This window comes from Pseudophryne corroboree, chromosome 2 (genome assembly GCF_028390025.1).
Source record: "Pseudophryne corroboree isolate aPseCor3 chromosome 2, aPseCor3.hap2, whole genome shotgun sequence".
Lineage (NCBI taxonomy): Eukaryota > Metazoa > Chordata > Amphibia > Anura > Myobatrachidae > Pseudophryne > Pseudophryne corroboree.
The window spans coordinates 849,134,803-849,150,967 of NC_086445.1; the positions used below are offsets into that span (position 1 = coordinate 849,134,803).

At 43.4% G+C, this 16,165-nt stretch overlaps 1 protein-coding gene across 3 annotated transcripts in view; it reads right to left on the reverse strand.

The window, feature by feature from the left end:
- The window catches only part of PIR (pirin), a 174,139-nt gene that overhangs the window by 100,855 nt on the left and 57,119 nt on the right, over positions 1-16,165 (reverse strand). The gene's annotated exons all lie outside the window — the stretch shown is intronic.

Sequence of the window (16,165 nt, forward strand, 5' to 3'; positions counted from 1 at the left end):
TCTCTGCCGAATCTTTTTGACCTCCTATCTGATTATGGCCACGTTTCAGGTTACAAAGTCAACTGGTCCAAAACGGAAGCTCTTCCCTTCCACATCCCCCCTCCTCGACTGTCCCACATGCAGAATGACTTCAGATTCTCCTGGTGCGCTTCTAAGATTCGTTACTTGGGGATCTTTATTACGCGCCAATACGGAGACTTATATAAAGAAAACTTCACGCCATTGCTTAGAAACCTTAAAGCCGACCTCCAGAAATGGAAATCACTGATTATCTCCTGGCTGGGTCGTATCATAGTTCTGAAAATGAACATTGTCCCCCGCCTACTTTATTTGTTCCAGACGCTGCCAGTAAAAGTCCCGGACTATGTACTGGCTCAGGTCCACTCCTGGTTGCTCCGCTTTGTGTGGAGAGGTAAGGTCCCTAGGATAGGCTTCTCTACTCTGCGCAAACCGGTGCAGGATGGAGGGAGAGGCTTTCCGGATATCCGTCTCTACTACTTGGCCACCCATCTCAGCCAGGCGGTGACCTGGTTTGCTCCTCCGCAGTCTGTACGCTGGCTCCAACTGGAGACAGCGCTTAGCCGCATTCCATCGCTGTCGTCCCTACTTATATCCCCTCCTAGAACTAGATCTACTCATCTACTAATGCACCCTGTGCTGGATTTCACTTGCCAGATCTGGGACTATTGCGCGCGTCATTTTCACCTGTTGTCATCTCCCTCGGCACTCACTCCCTTATGGGACAACCCTTCATTCGCTCCGGGACAATCTCTGACCCGCTCGCGTCCATGGTTGGAACGGAATATTCGCTTTGTCATGGACGTGCTCACCGAAGGTTCATGTGCGCCTTTACCGGATATCATGACGAAATTTGACTTCCCGGAGGCGAACCCTTTCACCTATTTCCAGATTAGACATTTTGTCACCTCTTTAACGAGCTCGTCCCCGTTCCAACCTCTCACCACTTTGGAATCCTACTGCTATCATAAACCGCTCGCACGCGGAATCATCTCCCTACTGTATTCCCTTCTCCAGACAGGGGACCAGACGACGACCCCGGCTTTCATACTCCAGTGGGAACGGGACCTCGGTCCGGTGCCTGAGGACTACGCTTGGTCGGACATCTTCGCTGCAGCCGCGAAGTCCTCTATCTCAACCCTAGTAAAGGAAAACGCATACAAAATCCTATACAGGTGGTATTTTGTCCCCTCTAGACTCCACAAAATGTTTCCCTCTTCATCACCCATGTGCTGGAGAGGATGCGGTGGCCACGGCTCTTTCCTCCACATTTGGTGGACGTGCCCTAAAATTATACTATATTGGGACGCAGTTGCACGCCTGTTGAGCACAGTACTCCAGACCCAGGTTAAAAAAGATCCTTGGTCCTTCCTGCTAGGTCTCCCCATTGCCAACGCACCTCCAAACTCCAGTAAACTACTGACGCAGATCCTAAATGCGGCCAGGTGCTCACTTGCCCGCCAATGGAAACAGAGAGAGGCCCCCCCTATCAAACAAGTCATCAACAAAGTATGGTACCTCGCAAGCATGGAAAAAATTACAGCATACCTTCATAACAGGTCCTTCCAGTTTCTCCTGAGCTGGGAATTATGGTTTGATTCTCAGAATCCCGCAGGGGGACTACGATTCCCCGAGGGCCCGGCGGCTCTCCTATTATGATGTCAGTAACCTCCTCACCCGACAAGTGGCTATAGGTTTATCTTTAATATGTCCTCTTCGTGTTCCTCAAGTAGCACCTTCCCTCTTGGTTCTAACGCCCTGCACTAGCTCAGCGGTACACGGGGGCGCACTGGTGGTGCCTCCTCCCATGTCCCTTCTCCCCCCCCACTCTATTCCCTCCCCGTCTTTGCCCGTCTCCCCTTCTTTCTCTTCACGCCCTCTCTCTCTTTAGTAATATCCTCTATGTTGCTATAGCTATGAATCTAATCCCCGGTTCCCACCCGTCTGAATAGCCCTCACTCACTACGTGACATAAATCACCGCTGTTTATCGTTCTAACAAATGTTTGGTTAATGGCTCTTATTTTGTTTATCTCTCCACATGTTGGGAACCGCTTGTTCTTTGTATTAAGGTTACATTTCTGCCTTGGATAATATAGTGTAACAAGTAGCAGCTCACCCCACGTGTGGTGGGGAGCTGTTGTGACATTTATAACCTGAAAATTAAAATAAACAATTAAAAAAAAAAAAAAAAAAAAAAAATATCCAAGCAATTGAGAATGTCAATCAGCAGTGTTCAAACTCTAATTAAGAAGTAGAAAATGAGGGATTCTGTGGAAACGAAATCACGGTCAGGTAGACCAACAAAAATTTCAGCCACAACTGCCAGGAAAATTGTTCGGGATGCAAAGAAAAATCCAAATAACTTCAGCTGAAATACAGGACTCTCTGAAAAAAAGTGGTGTGGTTGTTTCAAGATGCACAATAAGGAGGCATTTGAAGAAAAATGGTCTGCATGGTCGAGTCGCCAGAAGAAAGCCATTACTAAGCAAATGCCACAAAGCATCCCGCTTACAATACTCCAAACAGCACAGAGGCAAGCCACAAAACTTCTGGAACAAAGTCATTTGGAATGATGAGACCAAAATTTAACTTTTTGTCCACAACCATAAACTTACATTTGGAGGGGAGTCAACAAGGCCTATGATGAAAGGTACACCATTCCTACTGTGAAACACGGAGGTGGATCGCTGATGTTTTGGGGATGTGTGAGCTACAAAGGCACTGGAAACTTCTGGAAACTTGCAGCATGTTATCAGAAAATACTGGAGGAAAATTTGCACTCATCAGCCCGGAAGCTGCGCATGGGACGTACTTGGACGTTCCAACATGACAATGATCCAAAACACAAGGCCAAGTCGACCTGTCATTGGCTACAGCAGAATAAAGTGAAGGTCCTGGAGTGGCCATCTCAGTCTCCTGACCTCAATATTATTGAGCCACTCTGGGGAGATCTCAAACGTGCAGTTCATGCAAGACAGCCCAAGAATTTACAGGAACTGGAGGCTTTTTGCCAAGAAGAATGGGCAGCTTTACCATCTGAGAAAATAAAGAGCCTCATCCACAACTACCATAAAAGACTTCAAGCTGTCATTGATGTCAAAGGGGGCAATACACGATATTAAGAACTGGGGTATGTAAACTTTTGATCAGGGTCATTTGGGTAGAGTCTGTTGTCATTATGATTTAAAAAGAGTAAACACAGTTGTTTGACAATAAATGGCTTCACCCAACCACTAACCATGAGTGAAAGAAAAGTTTGTGAGTTATCATTCATATTCTCTAACAAATGGCCAGAAAATCACAAATTCTGCTAAGGTATGTAAACTATTTCCGAATTTAAATAAAAGGACGTGTTTATCCACTGACTCAAAATCACACTTTACACATTTTCACCTTTTGCTCACCATATAACTCTTGATCTGGTGAAGTCGGGTCACTTCCAGGATCCTATTCCTTTCAATCTATCAGTAGCACTATATTATCCAGCTTCACTGAGGATTTGCCTCACCATTTCAGAATTGTTTACATCATATTTTGGATGGTGGCTTCTAAAGAGCTTCCTGTGAGTAAACTGGTGCTCCAAACTGATTCCCCCTGATGAAGTCCTTAAGGGCGAAACGCGTCGGAAATAGAGAATAATTCTCTTCTTAAAGGACAGCAAGCCCCAGAAAATACCAGTCTTGTAGGGGTTTGTTTATATGTCCATTTGTCGTGATTTTGTGATAAATAAATTTTATATATTCTTATGTATTTGGTTGCTGGTTGAATTCTAATTTTTATTTGATTATTGTACTGTTTTATTATATTTTATGAAGAATGGAGAGAGTGGACTGAAACAACAAGAGAGGCTGCGCTGTGTGTCAGTAGTTAAGTACAAAAAGAGCAAACGTGTACTATAAAGGTATTAAATTTATTAAAAATGACATGTGGTTAATAAAACAAACTTAAAATAAAAGCACACCTGTATCTGTCTCAAAGGTATATGGAGTAGTGATAACTGGTATATGGTATATGGCAATAAAGGTCCAATAAAAAGTTCAGAAAAAAGAAACTCAATGCGGTGCAGTCCCAGAGAAATGGTTACCTCGTATATGTCACCCGGCAGATGGTGATGTGTGTGTATAGTACCTCTCCGATTGGGCTGGTATAAATTTCGGCCGAGCGTCCCCGGCCAAAACAATCCTGCTTTGCCCAAATTGTTGCACAGCGGAGGGACGATATCTAGTAGACAGCCTGTCAGTAGTCACTCGTCGCGGTGAGGAGATGGTATAAGCTTGCGGCTGGATGGAAGCAAAGTCCGGTAATGCTCACCAGTTGCAGTGGTGAGATGGACGGCAGCCTGTACGGTGACGAGCCGGTAATAGGCTGAAATTGGAAACCAAGGAGGGTTTGCACGGCAGTGTAACACCTTGGACCAGGTGTGCTAGTTTGGAGGCGGAGTCCTGACGCGTTTCGTCACGATCACGTGACTTTTTCAAAGGTCAGCTTCACTGAGGATTTGCCTCACCATTTCAGAATTGTTTACATCATATTTTGGATGGTGGCTTCTAAAGAGCTTCCTGTGAGTAAACTGGTGCTCCAAACTGATTCCCCCTGATGAAGTCCTTAAGGGCGAAACGCGTCGGAAATAGAGAATAATTCTCTTCTTAAAGGACAGCAAGCCCCAGAAAATACCAGTCTTGTAGGGGTTTGTTTATATGTCCATTTGTCGTGATTTTGTGATAAATAAATTTTATATATTCTTATGTATTTGGTTGCTGGTTGAATTCTAATTTTTATTTGATTATTGTACTGTTTTATTATATTTTATATTGTGCGCCCTCTGAATTATTTATATATATATATATATATATATATATATATATATAATTTTTTAAATAAAATATATACAGACCAGAGTGCCCAGCCCTCCCATTAGGACCGCGTTACTGTGCCTCCACAAATAATAATCACATAAAGTACAAAGGAGCGGGGCATGCATGTATACAACGTTTCAATGCCTTTATTGCAGCAAAAAAAGACCTGATGACAATGCCGCAATAAAGGCATTGAAACGTTTTCTACACGCATGCCCTGCTGTTGTACTTTATTCAAGCCGCTAGGAGTGCCGCACCTTTGGACTTTATATTATATAAACACATATATATATATATATATATATATATATATATATATATATATATATATATCAGCAGCTCCCGTCATCGGCTCAGTTAGAATGAACCCGCTGGCAGGGAGACTGCCAGGGTGGGACGTGGGAGACGCTGGCAGGGAGGTGAGCAATGTCACATTGTGAACATCGCTCATCGCGGCTCCGTACACACATGCCGTGATGAGCGATGTCACAAGTGACATTGCTCCCATTGAGCATGCAGCACCTCCGACCGCCAACCTGCAATCAACGAGCGCTGGTGCACGCATCGTTGATTGCAGGACCATACACACTAGATGATGTGAACGATATATCGTTCGCAATCGTCGGTATTGCCATATTGGTCAAAATAATCATCTAGTGTGTATGGCCCTTAAGATAAATAGTTCTGGAACGGAGATTGGTGATAAGTTGCTGGTCTATGGTCAGTTGGAACTCCTGCACTGCGGACAGCAGTCACAAGTGCTTTATTTTAAGGATAAGGCAGAAGACAAAGGTAATAAAAGGGATTCTGAAAGGCATCTAATAAATGGAGGGATGCAGGAATTTTTTTTTTATAATTATACCCCCCCCCCCCCACACACACCCACTGACTCAATTATAAATTAAAATAAACACTATAGTAATACAGGTTGAGTATCCCATAATCAAATATTCCGAAATACGGACTTTTTTTGAGTGAGAGTGAGATAATGAAACCTTTGTTTTTTGATTTCTCAATGTACACAAACTTTGTTCAATACACAAAGTTATACAAAATATTGGCTAAAATGACCTTCAGGCTGTGTGTATAAGGTGTATATGTAACATAAATGCATTCTGTGCTTAGATTTAGGTCCCATCACCATGATATATCATTATGGTATGCAATTATTCCAAAATACGGAAAAATCCCATATCCAAAATACCTCTGGTCCCAAGCATTTTGGATAAGGGATACTCAACCTGTATACTATTCACAAGATGTATTACTGAGAGGATAAACTACATGTAGCATGTGTATATATTATTTCTTATAATTAGTTATACAGTTTCTTAAATAGCAATTTCTAAAATACAATTTCATACTTTCTATTACACAAATGCTAATTGCTAGCAGTCTTATTTTGTTGATGAAGTTCAGATACATTTTACTACTGCCAGCTGTAATTGCCCGGGGATGCTCAGCTACTATAGATTTCTATGTAATGCACAACATCAGTGCCACTGCTGGGAATTCCTGCACCCATCGCTAGCACATTCTTTACATGTCAGAGCCCTGTGTGACAGTCTGCACAGACCGTTATATCGATCTGTCTGAGGAATTCTTAGAAGCCTTAGTGATGTAATCTCACACAGTGCTTTATGTCATGTTAAATCGTACCAATATGCATCCAGGTGAAAACCATATGGTCCTAATTGCGTGTTTTAAATCAGGGGCATAACCAGAACTTTGTGGGCCCCATAGCAACATACTGAAGGGGCCCCTGTCTCAATGATTCTTGAGAGACACCTCTCTGCAGCAGTAATTCATTGTATGCCCAATAATGTGCCTTACAGATGTAGCCGCTATCATCTTTGCCACGATGCGTAAGCATGGGCATATGCAGCACAACAAGCGCAGCATGGTGTGTATAGTCGCGTGTGCGATCACACCATTCATTTCCTATGGCAGCACACTATGCACGTCACTATGACACTAGTCACAATCAATTTGCCGCGATGCAAAGACAAGAGCAGCTACATCTGTAGTTCATTTTCTGAACCATAGAAGTGTCTTACCTAATGTTCTGTCTTATAGTAGTGCACTAGTTTATTTTGTGAAAAATTATAGTCCTCTAGTTTACTTTAGGTCACATTGTAGTGTTGTCAGAGGTTGCAGTTATGTGACTGGCGGTCAGGAGATGGCCAGTCACAATACCTCCCCTCTAAATCCCCGCTCACTATCCCGACGGTCGGCATGCCAACCAACAGGGACTATTCCCAATTGTGGGTGTCCACGACACCCATAGAGTGGGAATAAAACCCGTGGTGACCCCAGGTCGCCACCGAGCCCGCAAGGGGCTTGTTGCACTCGCCCCCCCCATTCCGCTGCCGGGATACCGGCGGAAGTATGCTGACCACCGGTCACGCATACTACACCTGTTGTCAGTACACATTATGCCACACAATATCCCCAATTCACAATATAACATACAGTGGCCCCCGTTCATACTGTGCCACACTATAGTGCCTGCATTTCATATTGTGCCACATTACAGTGCCCCAGTTCTTATTATGTAACAATATAGTGCCCGCCACATTGCAATGAGCAGATTAGATTATGCCACATTGCATTGGCCTCCAGTTCAAATGATGCCAAATTACAGCACCCCCGTACCATTATAACATCCACTACAAGCTCCTCTCACTGATAATGTAATGTCACATAACTCAGGCTGAGCAATAGCCACTGGACAACATCTGAAACATTGTGGAAACCCAATGGTCTAACAAACTTTTAGAGTCCAAGTTCAACATTCACATTAAAAAAAAAAGGTAGAACCCAAATATCATTGCATAAAAGCTGCTGGAACAGATTTAGTGGATGAGATCGTTGATATGCTATATGGATGTCCAGGCAAATGAGTGACAATGTAAAAGAAAATGTGGCCACAGAAAGTGGCATCATGGCAATAACCTATTCTCTGTGGTGCACAGAACAGCTACACAAATTCAAATGACATACTTCTCCAAAATGGTTCCGGTATGAAAGATAGATAGTGTCTAGTTAGACAGTCAATAGATAGACACCATATGTTAGATGGACATTAGGTCGACAGGGTCAAAAGGTCGACAGGGTCAAGAGGTCGACATGGAAAAGGTCGACAAGTCAAAAGGTCGACAGGTCAAACGGTCGACAGGGTCAAAAGGTCGACATGAAAATGGTCGACATGAAAAAAGGTAGACACCATGTTTTTTGCATTTTTGTGGTTTGTGTGGATAGTTTTGTCATCTGGGACCCCCAATTGTAGAAAGGCATACCCTCGCGGGGCTCGCTTTGCTCGCCACGCTTCAGGCACGGTGGCTCGCTGCGCTCGCCACAAGGTTTATAACCAACTCTATGCCGACATGGATAGAGAAAGTATGAAATAATCCAAAAACATGTTACATTTTAAAAAAAACATTTGTCTATCTTTTTTATGTCGACAATTTTCATGTCGACCTTTTGACCCTGTCGACCTTTTGACCCTGTCGACCTAATGTCTGTCTAATATATGGTGTCTATCTATTGACTGTCTAACTAGACACTGTCTATCTATCAAACGGATAGGCTCCAAAATACCAAGATTTCAGTGGGTCTTAAGTTATAGGGTAAGGCATTGCTACTAAGCAATTAAGTTTTCATGTAACAACAATTTCATAACAGACCAGCTTAAAAGGAAAAAATAAATAAAAATGGAAAAGCGTGTGATGCACGGGACTTTATGTTCACTTTCTGGAGAATAACCCTACAGTGGATTGTAATACATAAGCGCTCTATGAAAATGCTTTAGAGAAACAGCAAATATCAAATAATATCTGGACACGTAGGGGCTGTGGTGAATGATTACACAGTCTCTGTATCACACAGTGTAATAGGATTGGCAATATTTAGGAACAATAATGACACATTTAAGAGATATGTGTAAAAGTACAGAAGTAATCAGCTTATAGCCACCATTTATCAAATACATTCTACAACAGGATATCCCCTACATTACCAGGTTAACCTTTATTTAAGTACTTATCTATTTGCATTATTTCGGAAAATACTGACCTCTAGTGATTATTTTGTAGATTGCAATAAGAAAAAAATTACACTGTGGCAATGTACCATGCTGTAGACATTAATTTCCCACTAAAGGGGAAACTTGTAGCCTGTGTTGAATATCAGTGAAAGGAAAGAGGATGGACACAAGGTGTAATAAAACGGTGTTAAAAGTTTGTATTAAGCAAAGATTAGTTTGATCTAATGTATGTATGCATTTTTATATTTCTTGTTTCAAGGGAACACTGTGTGCTCTATTTACAAGGAGAAAATCAGACACTGTGCAGCATTTTGAGGATAGATACATTTGGAAGGGTCATTTTATATTGCCTCAATCATACAGTATTACGCAGCACTGCATAGAGTTTATCTAATCATTTAGCTCCTAACCCACTGGAAATTACAACCTCAATTCCCTACCACACACAGACAGACGCAAGGGTCAATTTTTGTCAAAAAACAATGAATCTACTGGTTGGAGAAAACGTCAGCACCGAAAAGGAAACAAACAGATCAAGAACACACAAACTCCAAACAGAAACGTTCCTGGTTGGAATCAAACACACAGCCCCAGAGGCAGCAATGCTAACCACTGTACAGCCTAGATAAACCTAGAGGGGAGGAAAAGCTTGAACATTTAAGGGAGAAAAGGACACAGAGAAGAGAGTTAGAAAGTAAGAAAATATGCAGAGGGGAGCCCAAAGAAGAACACACGGGAGAAAAAGACTCGTTAAAAAAAAAAAGAGCTTTTATTCCTTTGCGGTATAATTAGAAGCGTGTACAGGCAATAATCTTTTACAGGGGTGCGGTCAAAACCCAACAGTCAGAAGATCAACAGCGGACTCCCAAAGATCAGAATCCAGACAGATCCCATAGGTAAGTACGGGTGTGGGGGGTGTTAGGGTTAGGCTTCAGGGAAGGTTACGGTTAGGCAGCAGAGGGGCATTAGGGTTAGGCTGTGGGAGCGGGAGGTTATGGTTAAGCTGTGGGAGGGGGAAGTTTAGGGTTAGGAGTAGGATTAGGGGCGGGTGAAAATACTTACCAAGCATGGAGAGAATTGACACACAAAGTACTCATTTTAACTTAATGTTTTGTAACCTTAGGAAGTTTTATAATGAGCTTTGCCAGTGGCGGTGTAGTGAATGCCTATATTTCCATGACCTGAATGCAACAATTTAAACATGCTAGTAAATATATTATAAACCGTGTATTGCAATTTATAATGCTTTAAAAAGTTACCGCCTGACTACCCATAAGCAAGGCATCTAGCATACCATTTTTATAGTCTTGGTCCTGAGGACTTCTTGTGTATCTCTCCTAATCTCACAGACTACCATAACATAGTGTGAGATGTCTCAAGACGTTCAACATACCTAATCACAACTAATATCAGTATTGTCTTGAACATGATTGTTACAAGCACACTCTGGCCCTCAATTTCCATGAGTCCAACTCTGCCAGGAAGACAAGGAGTAGGAGAAGACTCCTAGGTTCTCACTTGTAAAGCAGTCTTTGTGGGAACTAATATACTGCCTTGACTAGAACAGCACTGTTCATGAGTCCATTTTGTTGCCATACATCGTGTGAAAACTAGTACCCTGTTATATTGTCAACTGTGCCTTCGTAGAACCGGGAGGGCCTAGCAGGGCTTCCAATGTGGTCTGGTCCTTATCCGTATTGGTGAAGACAAATGCTGATGACCTGGGGCAACATTATCGGCACAAATGTCCTATGATGTAGTGACCTCCGGCTGCTTCCAGTGCATACTGGCAGCTGCCTCATGTCAAAGGATTATTGCGTAAAGGGAATGGGTATCTGCTATGATTGCTATTGGAGGATCCTCTTGGAGGATAGTGTAGTTCAGTTAGTGGATTCATGGCCACTCGGATACCGGCTCTATCAGTCAGGATTTACAATGCTTTACTTCAAGCTGCCACACTATGGAAACACACTCACAAACAGATCTGCTGACACCTCATTCCTCCTGTCTCGCAACTGTCCCAGGGATCTGACTGACGTCAGATACAAGGTACTGACTTCAATTCTCATTTTATGGTTTCTGGAATTCTGGATCTGCTCTACCCCACACCACTTATTTCCTCACATGGACGCATCCTTATATCTGGGACCAGAATGGGACAGTTCATGTTTAATTTGGGACTGCACCTCCACTGGCAAGTACTAATCTTTAATGACCATAATTGCTCTTCTCCTGGGATAAATGGGTACTTAATTTTCCTGTGTCCAATTAACTTGCCTCCTAGAGGGAATACACCCTTGACCTCTTTATTGATTACTAGGTGATTCATCGCGCCCTACGGGCGCTCTTCACACCATCGTGAGGGGCTATGCCCCCTTAACCCTTGCATGCTCTTGTGGCGTGCAATAGTTGTATTATATGGAGTATTACCTCCAATCATAATTGTGTGAGTAGTTAAATATTGCATGGACAAAGGGCGTGTGATGGTTAAGGGGTCGTAGCCCCTTGCAACGGCGTGAACAGCGCATGCAGGGCCTGATGAATCACCTAGTAGGTGCTGTGGTTGGGAGAGTGGCAGGTGCGGGGGAGACGCGGGTGGAGGAGGGCGGCAGGGGGTGCCGCGGGTGGGGGTCCGGAGCCACCGCAGGTGGGGGAGGGGGTCCGGAGCCACCATGGGTGGTGGAGGGGGATGTGTGTGTGTGTGCGGGTGTCGTGGATGGGGCTTGGCGGTACTGTGAGTGGGGGAGGGGTGGGTAATGCTTCTCCTGCTTCTCCTCCTGGAAGCAGCTAGGCTGCTGTCCTCCCTTTGACAGTGACTCTCCCGGAGACTTGCACAGCAGCCAATAACTATTGTTAGTGTCGGTGTCCCAGCGCACCGCATTATAGGGAAAAAGATGCACTCAATAAACCACAGCTCCCAGCAGCCCTTAGCGCCGGAATGCTTCGGCGCTAAGGGCTGCTGGGTGCTGTAGTTTATTTAGTGCGTATACTTCCCTGTAATGTGGTGCGTTGGGACACCGGCGCTAACAGTAGTGACTGGCTGGCAGAACTGACTGGCTCGCTGAATCAATGTAAAAGGTGAGTGCTGTGCAGTGTCAGTGACACTGCACACCCACTGCACTGCACAGCACTGTCACCTTTTACATTGATTCAGCATCCAGACATTACCCTCCACGATATCACCCACTCTATCCATTACATTAGCCATCACGGGGATTTCCAGGCCAGCCGGTCAGGTGCTGTGTTGCGGAGTCAGGGCCTCTGGGGATCTGTGCACTGCTGTGGCGGCAGGCACTTCTGTGACATCACGCGCAGAGGAGGCTCTGGGGCTCAGAGAGTATGCGGCGCTGGGAGGGCTATGAAAGCCTTCCGCTGCACCGCTTTCATACACATCTATGCCGGTGGCCGCAGCAGCTTTTGTTCCACCTGCGCCGCGGCTAGGGAGTGGGGATTGTTGATGGCGGAGGGAGCAGCGGACTGGCAGCAGGACATAGGACGCTGCAGTAAAAGGATTTTATTTCCCCCAATGTACAGCGCAGAGACTTGCTGCAGATGCAGTGGCATACCCTCCAGATGCACCTTTTTGGCAGGTACTGTCCCTTTTTTATGGCCTGTACTGATTTTTGGCTCTCCAAACTTCCATTGAAAGTATAGGAAAAGGGGCGTGGCCACGCCACTGTACCCATGGCCACGACCCTTTTTCGAATATGTAGCAATTTTTCTGTGCAAATTGTTGGAGGGTATGTTGCTGCAGATGCAGTGAGTCTATTTTGGGGTGCGAGGCTGGAGCTGCTGCTCCATCAGCCCCATTGTTAATCCTGCTCTGGGAAAACACACAGCAGCCAAAGGGCTGAGCCTCCCATTGGAGGTTACCTGTGTGGGAGGGCGTTTCTCACCCAATCAGCTGTGGACTGGGTGTGATAGACCTGCTGCTAACCCAATGAGAGCTCCTAGCCATGCCCAGCATTAGCCACACAGTCACAGAGTGACAAATCTGGGCAATTATATAGGAGATTTACGTCACTAGCAGAGAAGCAACATCCAGCACTGACACCAATTATTTCCTCTGAGAATTTATTGAGACTGGAAATCTTGTTCTCTCTCATCGTCCAGATATACTCCCTCCCATTTTCCTAGTTGTCCTGCTTTGCATTAATTCATTTCTTTTTAATTGTATGGCTAATATTACAATTTTCTTGAAATACCAGCTGAGCTGCTCCCCAGTACCTAATTGAACACTCATGTGGCCATTTACTGTAAATGATTCCTTATTTTACACATTTACAGCCTGGGTATAGGTGTGTAGTATGATCTAATTTACCAAGTCATATTTCTTTGCATGCTACACAGTGATGCTCATTTCCATTATATGGTCGGTGATACTACTGCCACCTTGTGGCCAGATTTGTTTTTGTACTCACACTACAACCTTACATTCGAATACGTCTGGCGTATCTTCTGTTTACAAGTTACAACAAACTCCTAGTGAATGAAAGTGTGCAAATTCTACTTCTTACTAAATAATTGTCAGTTTCAGCAAGTGATTTTCTAGTTAGTTATAAATCTTCTCTCCTAAAAATAGTATCTTCTTAGTTTGATATTAACTGCCACTGTAGCAATTTATTTGTGCCAATATTGTAATCACTGCAGTACATGTTATTACAATTTCTAACACTTGAATTTTCTTTATCCTTACAGATATTTCATACTATTAAACTGTATAAATACCATATTACTTTAATATACTAGAATTGGCACAGCCATCTACAATGTTTATATTCAGCTATCAGTGACTCCTCTTAGAGGATTGTTTTTTTATTTCTCCTCCTAAAGGAGTACTACACCTATTGAATGGAACCTACTTTTATTAAAATCGTAGGGAATAATGTAATGGCTGTCGATTTGCAGTAATTGGCGTGAGTCTTATTTATGAAGAAAATCCTAGTTTCAGCGCTCCAATTGTTCTTATGTTCTTCAAAAAAAAGAAGAGATCTTTCATAGTGTAATTTGTTTTCTTTTTTTAATAGAAATTGGCTGAGTTCTATATAAAAAAAAATGACACTATGAAAGATCTATTCTTTCTTTGAGGAGCATAAGAACAATTGGAGCGCTGAAATTAGGATTTTCTTCATATACTGATTTTCAGGACGGTGGTATCCTATTTTTCCTTGTTTAGCTGCATCGATTGTCTGTGAGCGCGAAAAACTACCATTGTATTTTTCTTGTGAGTCTTATTTAGCCCATAGGTTTAAAGCAGTAATCATTTAAAAGGCTATACCACCCTGGTTTTGCCTTTAAAATTATTGCTGTTTCAAATCTACAGTCTAAATAGAGGACTCATGCCATATCCTGCAACAAGCACGCTATTACACAAAGGCCATGATGTTACCTGAGATACACCCAGCAGCCATAACATTAAAACCACCTGCCTAATATTGTGCAGATCCCCCTTGTGCTGCCAAAACAGCAGAGGTATGGACTCCACAAGTCCTCTGAAGGTGTCCTGTGGTATCTGGCACGAAGACATTAGCAGTAAATCCTTTAATTCCTGTAAATCTGAAGGTGGGGCTTCCAGAGCTCAGGCTTTTTCCAGCACATCATACAGATGCTTGATCAGATCTGGGGAATTTGGAGGCCACGTCAACACCTCTTTGTCATGTCCTCAGTTACAGAACAGTATTTGCATTGTGGCAGGGCGCAAAATCCTGTTGAAAATCAGGGAATACTGTTGCCATGAAGGGGTGTACTTGGTCTGCAACAATATTTTACATAGATGGTACTTGTCAGTTACATTCACATGAATGCTAAGTACTCAAGATTTCCCAGCAGAAGATTGCCCAGAGCATCACTCTACATCGGGATCCTGGCGGTCAGTATTCCAACGCCGGCATCTCAGCCACCAGGATGCCTGCAGGGGGGCGAGCGCAATGAAGCACCTTGCGGGCTCGCTGTGCTCGCCATGCTGTGGGCTTGGTGGCACACTGCGCTCGCCACAGGTTCTATTCCCACTCTATGGATGTCGTGGACACCCACAAGTGGGAATAGCCCTGGGCCCCCTGCCGGCATCACTGTGTTACTGGAGCGCCACAGTGTTGTACAGTACTTAGCCCAAGAGATTGATACCTTATCCTACTGACTGCTGTTTGTCTTCTATCATTATGTATCCTTCTACAGTTTATTATATAAAGCCTACTATAGTTTGGAATCAACATTTGGAATAACCTCCTTGCTCATATATGCTACACATCTACCAAATTGTAGGCATCTGCCAATACACACTTCAGTGATATTATTCCTCTGTACACAAAAAACAACGTATAAAGCGCTTGTGGTCACATATGAAATGAGTAGGTCTAAGCAATCCACATTCTAGGAAATAAAAAATGTATTCCAAAAAATTATTAAAAACCTTGAAAAAGTTGCGTGAACGCAACGAAACGCGTTGGTGAAAGCTGCTACTCACTATTTGTGCTTCTACTCCCGTGGACATACTATTGGAAGAGACAAGGACCTGGACCAAGTCCCCACATTTCATCACCCCTGGACCGTGCTAGAGGGATCCCCACGAAACTGTGTCAATCTATCCACATTTGCATCAAGGGACTGCCATTCTGCGGGACGCTGAACCGCTTAAACACCTTGAGTTCATCAGTGGTAACTATTCACGGTTGTATACCAGCACTGGGGTCCATTTGGGATCAAAAGGGGACTATTCAAAAGGAACAGGTCACTCGCAGTCTATCTAATTCAGACTATCAGTTCCATTTGGGAGCAGGACTTTAAGCAGCAATCCTATTACACCTTACTGCAATTTTAATGATATTCTAAATGTGGAATATTTTGTTTTTTAATAATTTTTTGGAATAAATTTTTAATTTCCTAGAACGTGGATTGCTTAGACCTACTCATTTCATATGTGACCACAAGCGCTTTATATGTTGTTTTTTGTGTATTTCTACTTTTGAGGTCTGACCAACCTCTATTTGTTAAGCTGCTGTGTTGAATCTCCGCATCTAGCGCCGGGAGGTAGTTACCCTAGGGTAATTTCCATTTCTTTTCGTATTCCTCTGTACAGGCAGCCATCAAGATATAAAATCTTGCAGGACACATTAGGGGCCATTTAAGAAAACTAGCACACAAATCCATGCAAAAAGTAGTATATATATTCTTAACACAAAATAAAATGTATTTCAAGTAGTGGGAAACCATGATTTGGCCTGAGTTTGCAACTGTGTATACAGAGG